Source organism: Ranitomeya variabilis, chromosome 1, assembly GCF_051348905.1.
Source record: "Ranitomeya variabilis isolate aRanVar5 chromosome 1, aRanVar5.hap1, whole genome shotgun sequence".
NCBI lineage: Eukaryota > Metazoa > Chordata > Amphibia > Anura > Dendrobatidae > Ranitomeya > Ranitomeya variabilis.
The window spans coordinates 187122476-187145248 of record NC_135232.1 but is presented as its reverse complement, the minus strand read 5'-3'; positions in this window follow the sequence as shown (position 1 = coordinate 187145248).

Sequence of the window (22773 nt, the reverse complement as noted above, 5' to 3'; positions counted from 1 at the left end):
TATTTTTTCACAAAAATGATCTTTTTGCCCCCAATTTTTTATTTTCCCAAGGGTAAGAGAAGAAATTAGACCACAATAGTTGTTGTGCAATTTGTCCTGAGTACAACAATACCCCATATGTGGGGGTAAACCACTGTTTGGGCGCATAGCAGAGCTCGGAAGGGAAGGAGCGCCATTTTACTTTTCAATGCAAAATTGACTGGAATTGAGATGGGACACCATGTCGCGTTTGAAGAGCCCCTGATGCCTAAACATTAAATCCCCCCACAAGTGACACCATTTTGGAAAGAAAACCCCCTAAGGAACTTATCTAGATGTGTTTTGAGAGCTTTGAACCCCCAAGTGTTTCACTACAGTTTATAACGCAGAGCCGTGAAAATAAGAATTCTTTTTTTTTCCACAAAAATAATTTTTTAGCCCCCAGTTTTTTATTTTTCCAAGGGTAACAGGAGAAATTGGACCCCAAAAGTTGTTGTCCAATTTGTCCTGAGTACGCTGATACCCCATATGTGGGGGGAACCACTGTTTGGGCGCATGGCAGAGCTCGGAAGGGAAGGAGTGCCATTTGGAATGCAGACTTAGATGGATTGGTCTGCAGGCGTCACGTTGCATTTGCAGAGCCCCTGATGTACCCAAACAGTACAACCCCCCCACAAGTGACCCCATATTGGAAACTAGACCCCCCAAGGAACTTATCTAGATGTGTTGTGAGAACTTTGAACCCCCCAAGTGTTTCACTACAGTTTATAACGCAGAGCCGTGAAAATAAAAATTATTTTTTTTTTTTTTAACAAAAATGATTTTTAGCCCCCCAAATTTTTATTTTCCCAAGGATAACAAGAGAACTTGGACCCCAAAAGTTGTTGTCCAATTTGTCCCGAGTACGCTGATGCCCCATATGTTGGGGTAATCCCCTGTTTGGGCGCATGGGAGAGCTCGGAAGGGAAGGAGCACTGTTTTACTTTTTCAACGCAGAATTGTCTGGAATTGAGATCGGACGCCATGTCGCTTTTGGAGAGCCCCTGATGTGCCTGAACAGTGGAAAATCCCCAATTCTACCTGAAACTCTTATCCAAACACACCCCTAACCCTAATCCCAACTGTAACCCTAACCACACCCCTAACCCTGACACACCCCTAATTCTAATCCCAACCGTAAATGTAATCCAAACCCTAACCCTAACTTTAGCCCCAACCCTAACCCTAACTTTAGCCCCAACCCTATCCCTAACTTTAGCCCCAACCCTAACTTTAGCTCCAACCCTAGCCCCAACCCTAGCCCTAACCCTAGCCCTAACCCTAGCCCTAACCCCCTAACCCTAGCCCTAACCCTAACCCTAATGGGAAAATGGAAATAAATACATTTTTTTAATTTTATTATTTTTCTCTAGCTAAGGGGGTGATGAAGGGGGGTTTGATTTACTTTTATAGCGTTTTTTATATCAAATTTTTATGATTGGCAGCTGTCACGCACTAAAAGACGCTTTTTATAGCAAAAAAGTTTTTGCGTCTCCACATTTTGAGACCTAGAATTTTTCCGTATTTTGATCCACAGAGTCATGTGAGGTCTTGTTTTTTGCGGGACGAGTTGACGTTTTTATTGGTAACGTTTTCGGACATGTGACAGTTTTTGATCACTTTTTATTCCAATTTTTGTGAGGCAGAATGACCAAAAACCAGCTATTCATGAATTTCTTTTGGGGGAGGCGTTTATACCGTTCCACTTTGGTAAAATTGATAAAGCAGTTTTATTCGTCGGGTCAGTACGATTACAGCGATATCTCATTTATATCATTTTTTTATGTTTTGGCGCTTTTATACGATAAAAGTTATTTTATAGAAAAAATAATTATTTTGGCATCGCTTTATTCTGAGGACTATAACTTTTTTATTTTTTTTCTTATGATGCTATATGGTAGCTCGTTTTTTGCGGGACAAGATGACGTTTTCAGCAGTAACATGGTTATTTACATCCGTCTTTTTGATCGCGTGTTATTCCACTTTTTGTTTGGCGGTATGATAATAAAGCGTTGTTTTTTGGCTCGTTTTTTTTTTTTTTCTTACGGTGTTCACTAAAGGGGTAAACTAGTGGGACAGTTTTATAGGTTGGGTCGTTACAGACGCGGCAATACTAAATATGTGTACTTTTATTTATTTTTATTTTTTTTAAGATAAAGAAATGTATTTATGGGAATATTTTTTTTTTCTTCTTTATTTAGGAATTTTTTTTTTTTTTTTTTTTTACACATGTGCAAATTTTTTTTTTTACTTTGGCGATCTCACTCACATCGCTGCAGGCTTACCAGCGCCTGCACGGCACCCGGAAGTACTCCCTGCAGGACCCGGATGCAGCCCCTCGGCCATTTTGGATCCAGGGACTGCAGGGAGGAGACGCTCGGCACAAGGTGAGTACATCGCCTTGTACCGATCATCTCAGGGAAGCACGCAGGGAGCCCCCTCCCTGCACGATGCTTCCCTGTACCGCCGGTACACTGCGATCATGTTTGATCGCGGTGTGCCGGGGTTAATGTGCTGGGGGCGGTCCGTGACCGCTCCTGGCACATAGTGCCGGATGTCAGCTGCGATAGGCAGCTGACACCCGGCCGCGATCGGCCGCGCTCCCCCTGTGAGCGCGGCCGATCGCTATGACGTACTATCCCGTCGGTGGGAATTAAGGCCCACCCCACCTCGACGGGATAGTACGTCATATGGGATTAAGGGTTTAAAAAAATCATAAATTACATTTTTCACAAAAAAGTGTACTTATAAATGTTTATTAACGCCTTGATGTAAAAATTTGTGATATTAAAAAGAGACCACTATCACCATTAATAAAGATAAAGATAGAAACCAAGAAGTGCCTGTAGCTAGTAACATAGTAACATCGTTATTAAGGTTGAAGGAAGACTTTAAGTCCATCTAGTTCAACCCATTGCCTAACATGCCCTAACATGTTGATCCAGGGGAAGGCAAAAAACCCCATGTGGTAAGAGTAAGCTCCACCATGGGGAAAAAAATTCCTTCCCGACCCCACATACGGCAATCAGACTAGTTCCCTGGATCAACGCCCTATCAAAGAATCTAATATATATACCCTGTAACATTATACTTTCCCAGAAAGGCATCCAGTCCCCTCTTAAATTTAAGTAATGACTCACTCATTACAACATCATACGGCAGAGAGTTCCATAGTCTCACTGCTCTTACAGTAAGAATCCACGTCTGTTATTACGCTTAAACCTTTTTTCCTCCAGACGTAGAGGATGCCCCCTTGTCCCTGTCACCGGTCTATGATTAAAAAGATCATCAGAAAGGTCTTTGTACTGTCCCCTCATATATTTATACATTAACATAAGATCACCCTTAGCCTTCGTTTTACCAAACTAATTAGCCCCAAGTGTAATAACCTATCTTGGTATTTCAGACCCCCCAGTCCTCTAATAACCTTGGTCGCTCTTCTCTGCACCCGCTCTAGTTCAGCTATGTCTTTCTTATACACCAGAGACCAGAACTGTGCACAGTATTCTAAGTGTGGTCAAACTAGTGACTTGTATAGAGGTAAAATTATGTTCTCCTCATGAGCATCTATTCCTCTTTTAATGCATCCCATTATTTTATTTGCCTTTGTAGCAGCTGCCTGACACTGGCCACTGAATATGAGTTTCTCATCCACCCATACACCCAGGTCTTTTTCATTGACGGTTTTGCCCAGAGTTTTAGAATTAAGCACATAGTTATACATCTTATTACTTCTACCCAAGTGCATGACCTACCTGCCTGCCACCACTGATAGAGACACCCTAAAACCTGCGCACTGGCTCCCCTGCTCACCGTCGGCTGTCCCCTCTATCCCTCTATCCCTACTCAGCATTGTGGAAATTAGGAATAGATTGGAAAGGAAGAAGGAAGAGAGGGGATGATGTATAAATTGCAAAAAAGGTCAAAATTTATATTATATTGCACAGTTTGATATAGTTGTGTATATGTGATATTACTACCCACAGCTATATTAGGTGCATTGCTATCATTCATAGATGATCAAATCTAATAGAATAGGGTTTGGGCAAATTTCCTACATCTATCCCCTGCCTAACAGTGGAGGTTGGCACCCTAAATGATAAAACAAAATTGGCGCCCTCTCTGCAGATGGCTGTCCCTCCTTTCCTTAAATACTCATGTATCTATAAAAGATAACAAGAGTTGGGCACTGAGTAAATGGTTAGAAAAGTAAGGAGTGCCTAGCAATCACATATAGTTTCAAACTTATGTTCAGGAATCCAAATATAATATTGCACCATCCCAAATGTTAAACATGTATGCCAATTAGCTCAGAAAATTTGCAAAATATCAAAAAGGAAGCTAATAGAAATTAAATCACATGTAACTCTATACAGGCATGTGAGAAAAAAAGGCTCGTAAAAAAGATTCATATTACCGGGATATGAGCTAATAGAAATTACACATCAAAAAACTAAATATATAACTGTGAGTAGTAATATCAAATATACACAATTATATCACTCACAGGTTACATCCAACTGGTGCAATATAATATACATATTAGCTTTTTTTGCAATTTATACATCAACCCCCCTTCTTCCTTTCCAATCTCTTCCTAATTCCCATGGGCTGAGTAGGGAAAGAAGGGACAGCCGATGGTGAGTGGGGGCTCCAGTGTGCAGGTTTTAGGGTGCCAACCTCTGCTGGCAGGTAGGAGCAGTCTAGCTACCTGATAGGTATAGGCACCTCTTGGTTTCTATCTTTATCTTTTTTAATGTTGATTGTGGTCTCTTTTTAATATCACAAATGTTTGCATCAAGACATTAATAAACATTTATAAGTACAGTATTTTCACACGGTGAATTAATTGTTTCATCCTTCCTGTACAGAAAATATTTTTAGCTGTGACTACCTTCCCAAAAAGAATTGCAAAATAAATAAAGCAGCTTAGTATAGTAGCTTGTGATTATTAAGCATACTGTTAGGGGTCAAGTTCCCACCTCTTCACAGGGGGAATCTCGAGCCATCTCCGCTGCGGTCTCCCATTCTTCTCCTGCTGCAGTGGAGCCTGCTCAGCGGAGGCATCGGTCCCAGCGTCTCGCTCAGTCTGCTACTGTGCAAAGGGTTACTGCTGCCTTTCCAGCATCTGCCATTGTAGCCAGTACTGGTCAGCGGCGAGCAGATGTCTTTGGGACTAAGTCCTACTTTTCCCCTTCTGAGCATGCCCAGGGTAAGATCTCTCATTGGAGATCAAGGGTGACATGCTCAGGTACTGCAGCAACTCCCATTTGGTCCTCTAGGAAGGTCCTGAAGTTGCTCAAGTTCTGTGTCAGCCTCCCATTGGTCCTTGTGGGAAGGTCCTGAAGTTGCTGCAGCTATAAAAGGTTTGCATTCGCTAGTATCAATCTATGTTATGTGCTTTGCGCCAGTGTGGTCTTGTGTGTATGTATTTAGGGCCCCGGCTGAAATAAGCCCCTAGTATACTGGCACCTCCGGTGAGGAGTTTGTGTGTGTGCAAGACCACTGACTGCTATTAGCTCAGCAGTTAGCTGTGTACTCCTGTGAGTCTAAAAGGGGAAGTGCTTTCTTTTGTCGGTGACTCTGTGAAGTAACAGAGTTCGCTTATACAGCCATATAGTAACATTTGCTAGCAGCAGGTTCCTCCTGCACGGTGGACACCGGGCTGCGAACGCACCAATAACTTCATCTATTTGCTCGGTGCGTTCCACTAGCCCTAACACATACGATCTCCAACAATTACTGACATTAGATTTTTGTTGTGTAGCTAGCTGCTGTTTTTTAGTGCATTTAGAAAGAAGAAAGATTGTGTCATGATCCATTCCAGGGTTTAATCCTGTCTGCCCTTTTTCTGGGGTGGATCATGTCAAGGGTTAACTTTGCTCTGCCTCATTCTTGACTCAGGTTTGCTATTTAGCTCCCATGCATCCTGCTGGCGGTGTCAGCTATAGTTCTGTCTTTGGCATGTAAACCTGACTCTGGGAGCTCTTGGTTTGTCCTGCTGTGATCCCTGACTTGCCCCATGTCTGCCCTTTTCCCAGCGTTTCCCTGTGTTTCAGTTTTGATTCTCTGGTTTCTGACTTGGCTTTTATTCAGACTCTCTTCTGCCTTCTGACTTTGCCTTATCTGCTTCTGACCCTTGCTGAACCTCCTGGCTTGTTCCTGACCACATGTATTGCTGATCCCTTTAGTACTTCTGTTGTTTTTTGACTCGGCTTGTTTGACCACTCTCTCATCACTTGGTGGCACCTATGCTGCTGCTCTGTGGTGCTTCTCTGTGTAGGAAGTCCCACTTCCCTCTCAAGCTCCCTCTGGTGAAGGTTGTGTTATACTGCACTGCAGCAGCATGACAGATTGTAATTGTAATTCAATTGCAGCAGGTCAAATGGCAGCTGCACCATATCACTGAATAATGCTCAACTATTTGCACACTAATAAACTAATCTCATTCAGTGCCTCGGTTGTACTACATATTACTGTCTGTGTTTTTTCTTCCATGTTCTAGGGCTTTCTCTTCCTATCTTTTGTTGTTAAACTGTGAGTTCTGATGTCCTCTTACTATCCTTAATCACCTTAAAATGATTGCTGCATTCCCTGCCTGGGTTTTAATAGAGTCTCTGATAGTTCATTTTCATTGGCTGCTGTGATGTGATATCTTCAAGTCATTATAGGAAATCTATATGGTTTTACTTCATGTCAAGTGAGCCTTCTTTCGTTGATGCAATTTGCAACATGACATTGGGCATTTTTTAGGCAATTTATGTAAATCAAAATGCTAATTGTTCAAATTCCTGAGGACCTGCAAATTTGAACAATTTGACATGAATTCGATTTGCTTTGAAATGATTGAGTCATCATTAATATTTATAGTAAAAATAGTTAAATTCCTTTTAAAATATATTTTACTTTTTTATTTTACAGCTTTTGTTTTTTAGAACACAATTATGCTAAAGCAAAGTCAAATGCTTTAAAAAAACAACAACTTGGTAACCAGAACAGAAAATTCACCAATTATGCAGTCTATTCAGTATGGAATGAATACGTGGTTCTCAATTAATCTAGCGTACCTCTAGGCAAGGACTGAATCAGCTGGCTACTGCTAAAGCAATTTGCACACAGCAAAAAACAAATTGGAAAATAAGTGTTCTACACTCTGGCTGCTGATCTATCCAAGCCAAATATACAATCAGTATTCTGGCAGTAGCCTTCTGTCATGTTATTGCAACTATCAATTTTAATTATAACAATTATTGATTGGTTGAGAAAGTAAATAATCTAATGTTCACACGAGGGCTCATTCCTATTTTGTATGTGACTCAGTGTGCACACTATGTAGCATATAGTGGAGTAGATAAAGGAAAGCTGAAAAATAATTGCAGTATGGTAATGAAATGGTGGTTCTAAGTTACATCTCATCATTTGTGTTTTTAATTTTATTTTGTTTATTCAGTAAGTGAAAAACATAAAAACTGCATAGCTATTTTAATGCAGTGATCAAAATTATTCTGCAAATATTATTTTTATTTTGAATTTGAAACTACATAAAATAATATAGCTATGAATATTGATATCGCCATAGAAATTTTATGCAGATCGTCCCAACAGTTACCGCATACAAACATTTTTGTGCTTTTGACTCTTTTAACTAGTTTCCAAGCTTTGCCCTGTTCTTACAGTTCAGTGGTAGACCGCATTCAAATGGCCATGTAATGGTTCTATATCAATGATGAGTTGTATAAAACTAACAAGGCACCCATAGAAACCTATGGGCCAATACTATACTTCTGTATTGAATGTCATAATATGGCACCCCACATTAGTACCTTATACTTTCGTTTCATAGCTTAAATTTATAGGGATGTCATCATAAACCCTTCTAAAGCGACCTGAATATGGCCTGTAGCATGAAGCTTAAGTGTTATATAATGTACATCCACGTTCTGTTGCCAAAAACAAAAGAAGAGGCCCAGCAGGCCATTCTATCCTGCTTTTTGTCACAATATAATAAAATATAGAAAGAATATGGGTATAAAAAGGATATTCAGCCTGTGTCATAGCTAGATCATTGAAACATAGTTTGCATAATAAACTGCAAGAGAAATTACAGCTGCAGCAATAAATACCATCTGTCTGTGCTGTCTGATATCATTACCAAGATGGTTTCAACATAGTATTTTCAATATTGCTAGATGAGCAAATTGTTCAAGAATAAATAAGTTTCTACTGACTCCACATTATTTACAATTTGCCTCAAATCATAAATGACTGAGAAAGGGTAAAATAAATTAGTATTGACACTGCAGGTCTCCTTTTTCCCCAAAGCCACATGCCACTGTTCAGTTTTCTGCTACATCCAATCTCTTCTTTTCTTCTTGCGTTCAACAACCTCTTCGACAATCTTCTCTCTGCGCTGCGGTTCCCAGCACCAAGAATGATATGCACGGCACTGACTAGAACTTGGGCAAAGTACATTATGAAGTCATGATGTAATAACATGCGCTGTGATGTTTGAGATTAGTGCCCAAATTCCAAACACAGAATAAAGATGGCTTTATCACAAATTTTGCATAGCAGAAATGAGTAGAGAAGAGGCCAGACAGAGCAAAGGGCCTAAGGGTGAGATGCTGTGGAACAGGTGAGAAGCAAGGTAAGTATTATTATATATTTTTTGCACCCTATATTTTATTTGCTATTAGAGATGAATGAGCACTAAAATGCTCGGAAATTCGTTACTCAATTCAAGTAATTCCTAATGCTCGAATGCTTGTTTCGAGTAATGAGTATAATGGTAGTCAAAGGGAAATCCAAGCATATTTCTGGCAGACCCTACAAGGAGGTCTGTGGGCAGTGAAAATTTTGAAATGGAAGAACAGCATGTGGTAGACCCCTGGGAGCAGCTCAGTCTCCCAGATCACTGCTGAGAACAATGGCGTCACACTTTTAGTCCAAACATTTACAATGGTGTCATATTAATGACTTGCAAACAAGGCAAAATATAAAAAGGATTTAAAAAATAATACTTTAAGTAAACAACAATTGAACTTTTTCATTAACTTGCATTATATTTTTATAAATTTTTATTAAAAATTGTAAATTTCAGTGTAATTATGAAGTAAGCATAAATTATTATTATTATTATTTATTGTTATAGCGCCATTTATTCCATGGCGCTTTACATGTGAGGAGGGGTATACATAATAAAAACAAGTACAATAATCTTGAACAATACAAGTCATAACTGGTACAGGAGGAGTGAGGACCCTGCCCGCGAAGGCTCACAATCTACAAGGGATGGGTGAGAATACAGTAGGTGAGGATAGAGCTGGTCATGCAGCGGTTTGGTTGATCGGTGGTTACTGCAGGTTGTAGGCTTGTCGGAAGAGGTGGGTCTTCAGGTTCTTTTTGAAGATTTCGATGGTAGGCGAGAGTCTGATGTGTTGTGGTAGAGGGTTCCAGAGTAGGGGTGATACGCGAGAGAAATCTTGTATGCGATTGTGGGAAGAGGAGATAAGAGGGGAGTAGAGAAGGAGATCTTGTGAGGATTGGAGGTTGCGTGTAGGTAAGTACCGGGAGACGAGGTCACAGATGTATGGAGGAGACAGGTTGTGGATGGCTTTGTATGTCATGGTTAGGGTTTTGTACTGGAGTCTCTGGGATATGGGGAGCCAGTGAAGGGATTGAAAGAGGGGAGAGGCCGGAGAATAGCGGGGGGACAGGTGGATTAGTTGGGCAGCAGAGTTTAGAATAGATTGGAGGGGTGCGAGAGTGTTCGCGGGGAGGCCACAGAGCAGGAGGTTGCAGTAGTCAAGGCGAGAGATGATGAGGGCATGGACTAGGGTTTTTGCAGATTCTTGGTTGAGGAATGAACGGATTCATGAAATATTTTTGAGTTGAAGTCGGCAGGAAGTGGAAAGGGCTTGGATATGTGGTTTGAAGGAGAGATCAGCATCAAGGATTACCCCGAGGCAGCGAGCTTGTGGGACTGGGGAGAGTGGGCAGCCATTTACTGTAATGGTTAGGTTCGTTGGGGGGGTCGCGTGAGATGGGGGAAAGATGATGAGTTCTGTTTTGTCCATGTTAAGTTTCAGAAATCTAGCGGAGAAGAAGGATGAAATAGTGGACAGACATTGAGGGATTCTGGTTAGTAGGGACTGTGAGGTGATATCTGGTCCAGAGATGTAGATCTGTGTGTCATCAGCATAGAGGTGATACTGGAAGCCATGAGATTCTATGAGCTGTCCCAGGCCAAAGGTGTAAATGGAGAAGAGCAGGGGCCCAAGGACTGAACCTTGTGGGACTCCGACAGATAGGGGGCGAGGTGAGGAGGTGGTGTGTGAGTGGGAGACGCTGAATGTCCTGTCTGTTAGGTATGATGAGATACAGGATAGGGCCAAGTCTGTGATGCCAAGGGATGAGAGGATCTGTAATAAGAGGGAATGGTCCACTGTGTCAAAGGCAGCCGACAGGTCGAGGAGGAGGAGAACAGAGTAGTGTCGCTTGCTCTTTGCGGTTAAGAGGTCGTTGGTGACCTTAGATAGGGCAGTTTCAGTGGAATGGTGTGACCGGAAGCCAGATTTTAAGCGGTCAAAGAGGGAGCAAGAAGAGAGATGGGAGGACAGTTCAAGGTAGATGTGTTGTTCCAGTAGTTTGGAGGCATAAGGGAGAAGTGATATAGGGCGATAGCTAGATACAGAGGATGGGTCAAGAGAGGGCTTTTTGAGGATAGGTGTGATGGAGGCATGTTTATAGCTTGAGGGTAAAACACCAGTTGTCAGTGATAGGTTGAAGAGATGGGTTAGGGTTGGGATGAAGACTGTGGTGAGGTTTGGGATGAGGTGGGATGGGAGCGGGTCAAGCGCACAGGTGGTGAGATGCGATCTTGAGAGTAGAGTGGAGAGTTGATCTTCTGTAATGGTGGAGAAGTTGGTTTTGGAGGTGGAGGGCAGGGAAGTCGGGAGGAAGGGCTCTGGGGCTTGTTGACCAAAACTGTCTCTGATGCTATCAATCTTCTGCTTGAAGAATGAGGCAAAGTCTTCAGCGGAGATAAGTGGGGAGGGAGGAGGTGCTGGGGGACGGAGGAGAGAATTGAAGGTGTTAAATAACTGTTTAGGGTTGTGAGACAGGGAGGATATGAGAGATGAGAAGTAGGTTTGTTTAGCTGTGGCGAGTGTGGTCTTGAAAGTAGTGAGGGACTGTTTGAATGCGATAAAGTGGTCGTTGGAGTGGGATCTTTTCCATCTGCGCTCAGCAGCCCTGGAAGCTCGCCTCAGTTCTTTGGTCAGGCTGGTGTGCCAGGGCTGTCTGTTGATTTTGCGAGCTTTGGTATGTGTAAGTGGGGCAGCAGATTCCAAAGCTACAGCTATTGTGGTGTTATATAGAGCGGCAGCATCATCCGCATTGTGTATGGAACTTATGTCTGTGAGAGGGAGGAGGGATTCGGAGAATTAATGTAGGTCAAGATGTTTAAGATTTCTGCGAGGATGTGAAAGTTTGTGGGGTGGGGATTGTAGACATGGAGTGGAGAGAGATGAGAATGTGAGAAGGTTGTGGTCAGAGAGTGGAAGAGGTGAGTTAGCGAGGTTAGATAGGGAGCAGAGGCGGGTGAAGATGAGGTCCAGTGTGTGACCATCTTTGTGAGTGGCTGCAGAAGACCATTGAGTGAGGCCAAAGGAGGAAGTGAGAGATAGAAGTTTAGTGGCAGCTGAGAGGGAAGTGTCAATGGGGATGTTGAAATCGCCCATGATGATAGTGGGGATGTCCGCAGAAAGGAAATGAAGTAGCCAGGTGGTGAAGTGGTCAAAGAAGGTGGTGGCTGGCCCTGGGGGGCGGTAAATGGCAGCCAGTTGGAGGTTGGAGGGGGAGTAGATGCACACAGAGTGCACCTCAAAGGAAGGGAGGGTAACAGAGGGTGGCAGTCGGATTGGGGTGAAGGAGCAGTTATCTGACAGGAGAAAACCAACTCCTCCGCCATGCTTGCTGCTGGGGCGGGGTGTGTGAGAAAGGTGGAAGCCACCGTAAGAGAGTGCAGCAGGGGAGGCTGTGTCAGAAGGGGTGAGCCAGGTTTCGGTGATGGCAAGGAAGGAAAGTTTGGTAGTAACAAAAAGAGGAATAATAAGGAACCTTATACACATTATGTTCAAATTTTCATGTATTGGTACTCCTGCATGCATAAAGGCTTTGCACTAAGTGCAACACCACGAAAAAAAATTACAAAGAGGGTAATATAGTCATCTAAAGACCCTTGAAGGCAACAACTTGTGGGTCTCATTCAGATTTTGAAGATTAAAAACACTTTATGTGCTGCTGTCATATGGTGGTGTGGAGGAGTCAGGGCTAATCAGCTAGACAGCGATCCGTGACATTGCAGCGTCCTGGATAGCGATCTCGTTGTGTTTGACATGCAGCAGCGATCTGGATCCCGCTGTGATATTGCTGGTCAGAGCTAGAAGTCCAGAACTTTATTTCATCGCTGATCACCCGCTGTCATCGATGGATCGGCATGTGTGACGCCGATCCAGCGATGTGTTCACTTGTAACCAGGGTAAACATCGGGTTACTAAGTGCAGGGCCACGCTTAGTAACCCGATATTTACCCTGGTTACCATTGTAAAAGTTAAAAAAAAAACCACTACATACTCACATTCTGATGTATTTCATGTGCCCCGGCATCCACAGGGTTAAAACTGCTTTCGGCAGGAGCGCTTGCTCATGCTGCGCTGCTGCCGAGAGCTTCCTGCTCTGACTGTGTCAGCGCCGGCCGTAAAGCAGAGCACAGCGGTGACTGTTGTGAACTCTATTTCTGGGCTCCCTCTTGTGGTCACAAGTGGTACTGTGTGAGTGCTGTCTTTCTGCAGGTTTGTGACTGGCATCAGCTGTCTCGTTATCTGTGGGCTGGTTTTCTATTTAAGCTCACTTGGACTATCAGTCTATGCCTGCTGTCGTTGTATTCAGTGCTATTCTGATTGCTCCTGTCTACATCCGTTATCAGTCTCTCCATTAGAAGCTAAGTTCTGTTTGCTTATTCTTGCTCATCTATGTTCAATATGTTTCCTAGAATATTATGAGTTTTGTCCAGCTTGCTAATATGTGATTTCTCTGCTTGCTGGTAGCTCTGGGGTGCTGAGTTGCTCCCCCCACATCGTTAGTTGGTGTGGGGGTTCTCGCATTCTCTGCGTGGATATTTTTGTATAGGGTTTTTTACTGACCGCACAGATCCCTTGCTATTTTCTGCTATCTAGTGTTAGCGGGCCTCATTTGCTTAACCTGTTTCATCTCTGCGTTTGTCTTTTCCTCTTAACTCACCGTTATTATTTGTGGGGGGCTGTTCTATATTATTGGGGTTATTTCTCTGAGGCAAGTGAGGTCTTACTTTATCTCTAGGGGTAGTCAGTTTCTCAGGCCGTGAAGAGACGTCTAGGATTTCAGGAAACGTTCCACGACTACCTTTAGTGTGTTTGGTTAGGATCAGGTTTGCAGTCAGTCCAGTTACCACATCCCCAGAGCTTGTCCTATTATCTCTGACTTAGCTGGTTAGATTTGTGATCCTAAGCCACTGGGATCATAACAGGTGACGTCATCGCTGTTACTGCCGGCACTGACACATTAGGTGCAGGAAGCTCTCGGCAGCAGAACAGCATTAGCAAGCGCTCCTGCCGAAAGCAGTTTTAACCCTGTGGACGCCGGCGGGGGATGTGACAGACATCAGAATGTGAGTATGTAGTGTTTTGTTTTTTTTACTTTTACAATGGTAACCAGGGTAAATATCGGGTTACTAAGCGCGGCCCTGCACTTAGTAACCCGATGTTTACCCTGTTTACCCGGGTGCTGCAGGGGGACTTCGGCATCGTTGAAGACAGTTTCAAAGATGCCGAAGTCATTCCCCTGATCGTTGGTGGCTGGAGAGAGCTGTTTGTGTGTCAGCTCCCCAGCGATCACACAACGACTTACCAACGATCACGGCCAGGTCGTATCGCTGGTCGTGATCGTTGGTAAATCGTTTAGTGTAACGGTACCTTAAGTTTTAATCAGAGTGAGCCTGTCAGCACTTTCCATTGACATGTGAAAGTGTCTATCTGTTATAACTAGAGATGAGTGAATGTACTCGCCACTACTTGTTACTCGTACGAGTATTACTATGCTCGGTGTACTCGGGGAGCAGTGAGCATTTCTGGGATTATTCGGCGGTAACTGGTGTCTCCACCCAGCATTTTTGGCTGACTTTAGAGACCCAATCATGGTGCAGGGATTGTCTGCCGGGCCATAAAACGCCGCAGCCATCTTTGTTGTGGTCGTGTGGTGATTGGCCTGACCGCATAGCATGATCCCGTGTATAAGAGGCCTGGCGCCGCCCTGCTCACTGCATTCTGGTGCCGAGATATGGTCAGAATCATGGTTTTAGAGTTAGTGTAGGTCTGCAACTCTTAAATCCACAACTCCTCAGAAACCAAAAGTCCTTTGTAAGGCTAATTCGTGGGTCCCGATATTGCAGCGTTAGGTAGGCAATGCACAGCATATCCACATAAGAGGAAGGCCTGCAGGCACTGTATGTGCATCCATTGCTCCCACTGCATCCCTCCCAAAGCTCCATAACTGTCTGCTGCTGCAGCTTCTTTACTATATACCTAGTTGCATTTTTTCCCCAAAAAATTCACCCCTAAAAAAACAATAATATACAGTCTGTTCTGTCAGACTGAGGCCTGTTGAAAAATCATAGTTTGTCAGGCATACGTAGCATAGTTGTGTGTTCTAGCCTTGTGCCACATTTTTTGTGTGTTTTAAATTCACCGAAAAAGGCCTCATATATCTGCGTGCTCCAACTTTGGGCATTGTAGGTCGGTGGACCCCTTTTTTGGCTGTCAGAGACTCTAATTCTATACAGCACTATTTACCAAAATTACAAAAAGGCCACATATTTGCCAGTGTGGTATTTCCATGACAGCCCTCATATATCTGCTTGCTCCAAGTTTTGTCATTGTAGGTCAGAAGACCACTTTTTTTTGCTGTCTGTTACTGAAATTATATACAGCGCTATTTAGCATAAAAAAATATAAAAAGGTTACATATTTACCAGTGTGGTGTTTCCGTGAGAGAAATGCCAAGAGAATGCCAAGAGTGTGCAAAGCAGTCATCAAAGCAAAAGGTGGCTACTTTGAAGAACCTAGAATATAAGACATATTTTCAGTGGTTTCACACTTTTTTGTTAAGTATATAATTCCACATGTGATAATTCATAGTTTTGATGCCTTCAGTGTGAATGTACAATTTTCATAGTCATGAAAATACAGAAAAATATTTAAATGAGAAGGTGTGTCCAAACTTTTGGTCTGTACTGTATCTCTGTGATTTAAGGGCATAAAAATTCAAATTTGGAAAATTGTGAAATTTTCAAACTTTTCGCCAAATTTCCACTTTTTCACAAATAAATGCAAGTTTTATCGAAGAAATTTTACCACTATCATGAAGTACAATATGTCACGAGAAAACAATGTCAGAATCATCAGGATCCGTTGAAGCGTTCCAGAGTTATAACCTCATAAAGGGAAAGTGGTCAGAATTGTAAAAATTGGCCCGGTCATAAAAGTGCAAACCACCCTTTGGGCTTAAGGGTTAAGGTAACAGCTATGAGTCGTTGTATTTGAATGGAATATTCTGCCTCTACAGGTAATTAATACTGTAATAAATTATTCTATGCATGGTGGTTCTAATACTATGGTGCTATTGGCAGCAAATGATTCTATCCATCAGACTGAGCAATAAAAACTAATAGGCTCCATAGACTAATCATAGACTGGCACAATCTTTTGTAGACACTTTTGGTACTATGTGATCATAATGTGATATGTCAATCTCTGACAGCAGCATTTAACATTTGCTGCTATGAAAGCATCATTTTGTCCACACATCTCTGGGGCCGTGACATGATGGATAGTCTTGACAGTTGGTGGTCAGCTTATGGCCCCTGTGCCTGTTATCATGGAGCTATTTTGATACCCTGCTTGTAGCCTGACTTAGAAGAAGACTGTGATTTTTGCTATATGCAGCAATGTTGTGGCAACAGGAAACAGTGAATAGTTAAATTGGTGAAGTGATGTGATAAGCTCATCTAAATAGATGTATTTTGAAAGTGTGCTTAAAAATGTGCAGGCTGGGTATTAGTCTGAACTTCCAGGGTAGTGCATTCCAGAAAACAGGCACATCATGAAAGAAGTCTTGGAGATGGAGGTGTGAGGTTCTAATTATAGAGGATGTTAGTCTTAAGGTACCGTTACACTAAACGACTTACTAACGATCATGACCAGCGATACGACCTGGCCGTGATCATTGGTAAGTCGTTGTGTGGTCGCTGGGGAGTTGTCACACAGACAGGTCTCTCCAGCGACCAACGATCAGGGGAACAACTTCGGCATCGTTGAAACTGTCTTCAACGATGCCGAAGTCACCGCTGTGCTCTGCTTTACGGCCGGCGCTGACAGTCAGTGCAGGAAAGCTGACGGCGGGGGACGTGACAGACATCGGAATGTGAGTATGTAGTGGTTTTTTTTTTTTACTTTTACAATGGTAACCAGGGTAAATATCGGGTTACTAAGCGCGGCCCTGCGCTTAGTAACCCGATATTTACCCTGGTTACAAGTGAACACATCGCTGGATCAGCATCACACACGCCAATCCAGCGATGACAGCGGGTGATCAGCGACCAAAAGAAGGTCCTGATCATTCCCTACGACCAATGATCTCCCAGCAGGGGCCTGATCATTGGTCGCTGTCACACATAATGAGAACGTTAAGCGGGATCGTTGCTACGTCACCAAAAGCGTGATGTTGCAACGATTTCGTTAAAGAAATCGTTATGTGTGAAGGTACCTTTAGATCAGTGGAGAGCACATGTAGGGTGATAGATAGTGATGATGGAGATATAGGGTGATGCACAACTGTGGAGAGTTTGATTTTTGAGATAAATATGTTTCCATTTACATTCTGTACCGAATGTGCAACCAGTGCAATGACTTGCACAAGGTTGAGGCACCGGAGTAGGGGTTGGACAAAAATATGACCCTGGCTGTCACACTAAGGATGTATTGGAGAGGAAAAAATTTGATTAGAGGGGCACCGATCAGTAGAGAGTTGCAGTAGCCAAGACAAGAATAAGTAAGTGATTGGATGTAAAGGTATAGGAAAGATATATACTGTATCTTGGTACTGTGTTAGCCAGTAGATAGAAAAATATTTAGAATTGAGAGTCCTCAGTGGTACTTGATACCTTTTAATGGCTAACTGAAAAGATGGTAATGAATTGCAAGCATTTCAGACTACTCAGGTCCCTTCATCAGGCATATTAGACCTGAGTAGTATCGAAAGCTTGCAATTTGTTACCATCTTTTTAGTTGGCCATTAAAAGGTATCAACCACTGAGAACTCTTAATTCTAAATATTTTTCTTGGATATAAAGGATAATTTTGTGTCAAATATGACATCAAAAGAGCGAACATGCTGCTTACGAGTTATAGTTAACCACCCAAGGCAATTTCAATATGGAGTATAGGTAAGGTAGTAGAGGGGGAAAAAGCACAAAAAGTTCTGTTTTGGAGAGATTTAGTTTTAACTAAATGGAGAACATGTTGTTAGAGAAGGCCGACAGACAATTCCTAGCATTTTGAATTAAAGTGGGGGGTGTCATCAGCATAGAGATTGTACTAGAAACCAAATCTGCTGAATGTTTATCCAATAGGAGGGATGTATAGAGAGAGGGGGAGGAGACTTAGAACTGAGCCCAGGGGAACCCCAACAATAAGAGGAAGAAGAGGAAGAAGAGCCAGTAGGTGATACTGTTATGATCTGGTGACCTTGGAGCCGCATGGGACTTTCTCAGGAGTAGGTGGAACCTGTACTGACCGCAAACCCTAAACTGACACCGCAACTAGAAGTAGCCGTGGGGTGTACCTAACACATCCTAGACACCTCGACACAGCTGGAGGACTAAATACCCTTATAGATGGAAATGGGAATTCTATCTTGCCTCAGAGCAGAACCCCAAAGGATAGGCAGCCCCCCACAAATACTGACTGTGAGTATTAGAGGAAAAGACACACGCAGGCAGAAATCAGGATTTAGAAAAAGAGGCCACGCTAGCTAAATAGGAAAGGATAGGACAGAATACTAAGCGGTCAGTATTAAAACCCTAAAAATATCCACAGCAGATAATACAAAAATTCCACCATCTAACTAAAGACATGGAATGTATATCTGCTTCTCCAGAGAATCCAACTTGACTGAAAATATCCAAACACAGTCTAAGCTGGACAAGAAGAAACCATGAATAGCACTGAATTGTAAAGCACACAGCATGTGTGCTGTAGAAACAAAAACCAGACACTTATCTTTGCTGATTTGGCAGCAGGGCAGGAGGAACCAGACAGAGATGCAAAACCTCCAAGAACAATGGACAACTGGCAAGGGCTAATGAATCCTGCACACCTAAATATCCCAGTCAGAGCTGCAATCAGCAGGGACACCTGCCCAGGATTGCAACCCAGGGACAACTGCATTACTATCAACAACCACCGGAGGGAACCCAAGAGCAGAATTCACAACAGATACATTGAAGACGCTGTCATGGAGGTAGGAATAGAACCAAGAGACAATAGTGTCCTTCAGGCCAAAAGAGAAGGGAATTGTGAGAAGGAGCTGGTGATCCACAGTGTCCAATGCTGCAGTGAGATCCGAGAGAATCAGCAAGCAGCAGTCACCAATAGATTAAGCTGTTATTAGATCATTAGAGACATTAGTAAGGGCTGTTTCAGTAAATTGTAAAGAACGGAAACCACATGGATCAAATCGTAGGAAGACAGTTATTTGAAAAATAGTGGATTAAACAAGAGTCAACCACGTATTCCAGGAGTTTCAACTGAATAGAAGATTAGTTAGAAGTCCAGTTTTGGACAAGGCATTCTTTTTTAGTAAAGGGGTTATGTTGGCATGTTTAAATGAAGAGGGAAAGATAGCAGAAGAAAGAGAGATGCTAAATATTTTAGTTAGGTGGGCAGTAACAGCCAAGGAGAAAGACTGATGGAAATGTGAGACAGTAGGGTCGCTGGTGCATGTTATCGAGTATGAAGAAGCAATAAGCCTGGTAACTTCTTCTACTGTAACAGTTTCAAAGGTGGAAAGTGAGCTTGAGATGGGAGAGAGATGCAGATCCAGGTTCTGAGTAGATTGTGCAAAAATATCTAGTATGTATTATTATAATGGGATAATTCTGAGTCTGAACAGAAGAGAGGGGAGTTTGGAGCTAAAGATTACTCTAGATTGTTTATAAGCTGTTGTGCATTAATGGCACATAGATTTCTGCATGTGTCAAAACTGAAGGTGTCCTGAGCGAGGAGTTCTTTTTTTTTTTTTTAATTCTTGGCAAGTTTTATGCATGTCAAACGAAGTCATTTGTGAAGCTAGGAAAAGCAGGGTCAGCTGTGACATCACCTTTTGTAATTGGTGGATCCTGTGTAGATGTGTATAGAGGTGATACGTGTCCTTGTAGGTTATGTTCAGTGTTTTTTCAGCATTTGTTATGTACATTAACTCTCCTTTCTACTGTACCAGCGAGAGCTATGAGATTTCTTAAATCCTGTTTATTATTTTCATTAGTGAATTTGAAAACTGTAGCATTTTTAAAATATGCAGCATGTTATTTCTTTTAGTGAGTTTTCAGCTTTTTGCATCATTTTTTCACTGCAGTTTTCAGGCAGTGAAAAAGTGAACAAAAACACTGCAAGAAATGCTAGTATTACTTTAACCTCCTTTTTTTTCATCTGCAAAAAATTATGTCAAACCGCAAAAAAGCAGGTTTTTTGAATGCATCATCTGTACTGCCAAGAGAGCAGGTTTTGACTGCAGAAAAAAAATGCTGCAACGATGCAGGCGTGTGAATATAGCCATAATATGGAGCCTTACTGAAAAATCTTCCTAAAACAACAGGATTTATGAAGTAAAAAAATGGAGAGGCCAGAGTGAAAATTGCATTATTATTAATAATATTGGTAACAATAACTATTGTAATATGAGAAAAAAACAATACCTTTTCTTCCCTTTATTCCACCTCCATAATGTCTGTTTGCTCTGGTATCTATTGATTTTATTATTTATCTATTGATATTATCTGATAGTCACCACAAGAACTTTTTTTTTTTTAATGAAAACGTGTCTAAAATAGGATGATAATTTTGTGTTTTGCATCTAATTCCATCTACCAGAACTTTAAATGCTGCCTTGTATATCATACTCTCTGATGCCAAAACCAGCAAGGAGCAATTATCTATTTTTTTGTTGTTTTCTTTTGTAATATGTTATTTTAAAACACATACTTAAGATTCCTATTTTCCACTTAACTTATTTTCCAGTCCATATGTCGAAGACTGTTTAAGAAGTAGTTTGTTCAGTCAGAACAAATGAAGTGTTTAAAAAAGGAAGTTTGTGTTTATTTAGGAGAAGGGAGAATATCTTATTCTGATACCTTGCCAGATTGTACTTAAAAAGTAAAATAGATGTTAATGTCATTGTTGATATAGGAAAGAAATATATCTTGGTACCGTGTTAGCCAGTAGATAGAAAAATATTTAGAATTGAGAGTCCTCAGTGGTTGATACCTTTTAATGGCTAACTGAAAAGATGGTAACAAATTGCAAGCTTTCGAGACTACATACGTCTCTTCATCAGGCAAAGACTAAAACAAATTTTGAAGAATCACATATTTATGCACAACATAGTATAGAGAAAAAAAAAAGGGGGAAAAAAAACCATGGATAAGCCAGGTGACATGAAGCAGAATTACCATGGGTGATAAACAGTTACGTCCATAAATATTGGGCCAATTCTTAGATAAGGATTGTTTTATTGTCCTGTGATTAGGGTCTCTGTTGTGATGACCTCACATGGTCTGATGGGCAAGTTCCTTAATTGATGTAAAAAGACGTAAATCCATGTGACACATTCATTCCTGCAGTTAGAGTAATATTTAGAATTGAGAGTCCTCAGTGGTTGATACCTTTTAATGGCTAACTGAAAAGATGGTAACAAATTGCAAGCTTTCGAGACTACATACGTCTCTTCATCAGGCAAAGACTAAAACAAATTCTGAAGAATCATATATTTATGCACAACATAGTATAGGGGGAAAAAAAAAAAAAAAAAAGGGTGAGGGGAAAAAACCATGGATAAGCCAGGTGACATGAAGCAGAATTACCATGGGTGATAAACAGTTACGTCCATAAATATTGGGCCAATTCTTAGATACGGAATGTTTTATTGTCCTGTGATTAGGGTCTGTTGTGATGACCCCCACATGGTCTGATGGGCAAGTTCCTTAGTTGTAGTTAGTTGATGTAAAAAGACATAAATCCGTGTGACACATTCATTCCTGCATTTAGAGTGTCAAAGGTCGTCATCAGTTTATATTCCCAGACTCTCCTGTCTTTCTGCGAATTGAAGTTACTTTTTAGTACAAGTAATTTCATGTCCATAATGCTATGATTTGGGAGACAGAAATGTATTGCCACAGGTATATCCATTCTTTTTTCTTTTATTGTGTGGCGGTGAGAATTCATTCTTGTTCTCAGTTTCTGCCCTGTCTCCCCCACATACAGACCCACAGTTGGACATTTAGTACAAATAATTAGGTACACCACATTAGAAGTGACGCAGCTGAAGGTACCTGGGATCTTGTAGTCCTGATGTGAATTGGGGATCTTTATCTTGTCCGTGGTCATTATAAGTGGACAGGTTTTGCATTTTTTCTGTTTGCAAGGAAAGGTACCTGCAGCTGTTGGAGAGGACAGGGAGCTTCTGACAATGATGCTTCTTAGATTTGGGGGCTGCCTAAAACACAGTAGTGGGGGGTCTGGAAAAATGGATTGTAGTCTGGCATCTTTTTGCAGTAAAGGTTGTAATTTCCGTGCAGCTCCCCTTAGCGCCTCCAGATTTGGATTGTAGGTAACTACTAGAGGTACCCGGTTATTTTCTTCTTTAGTCTTGTAATGTAGCAGGTGATTCCTTGATATTCTGGTGGCTCTTGTGATCTGATTTTCAATTGTTCTTGGATGGTAGCCCTGATTCAAAAAGGTCTTTCTGAGGCGACCAAGTGTTCATCTCTATCCATTGGGTTGGAACAAATACGATTGTATCTGATGGCTTGGCTGTAGACAATGGAGTTTTTTATGTGTTTTGGATGGAAACTGTCCCATTTAAGGTATGTTGGACGGTCGATTGGCTTCTGATACAGTGATGTCTCTATTTTATTGTTCTGCAGCTTAATGATGGTGTCCAGAAAGTTAATTTCAGTGCAGGAGTAGTTGAGTGTCAAGTCGATGGTGGGATGAAATTGATTAAACTGTTCATGGAACGTCTTTAGCTGTGGCACAGACTCCGTCCAGATGATTAAAATGTCATCAATGTAGTGGTAGTACGCCAGAGGCCTATACCAAGATATATTTCTTTCCTGTATCATGCAGTTAGAGTGTCATTGTTAACATTCATACATGCATTTGTTTTTTAAATAATGTGAACACAGTTTATCTGCTTCCAATATTATGTATGATTTATTTAATGTCAAATTGTATTTATTTTAATGTATTTAACATATAGTCAAATTATTCCAAATATATATATATATATATATATATATATATATATATATATATAAGAATAGAGATAAAGAAAGAATGCGGCACTCACCCGGTACCTTCCACTGTGCGTGAAACGGCCGTCGGC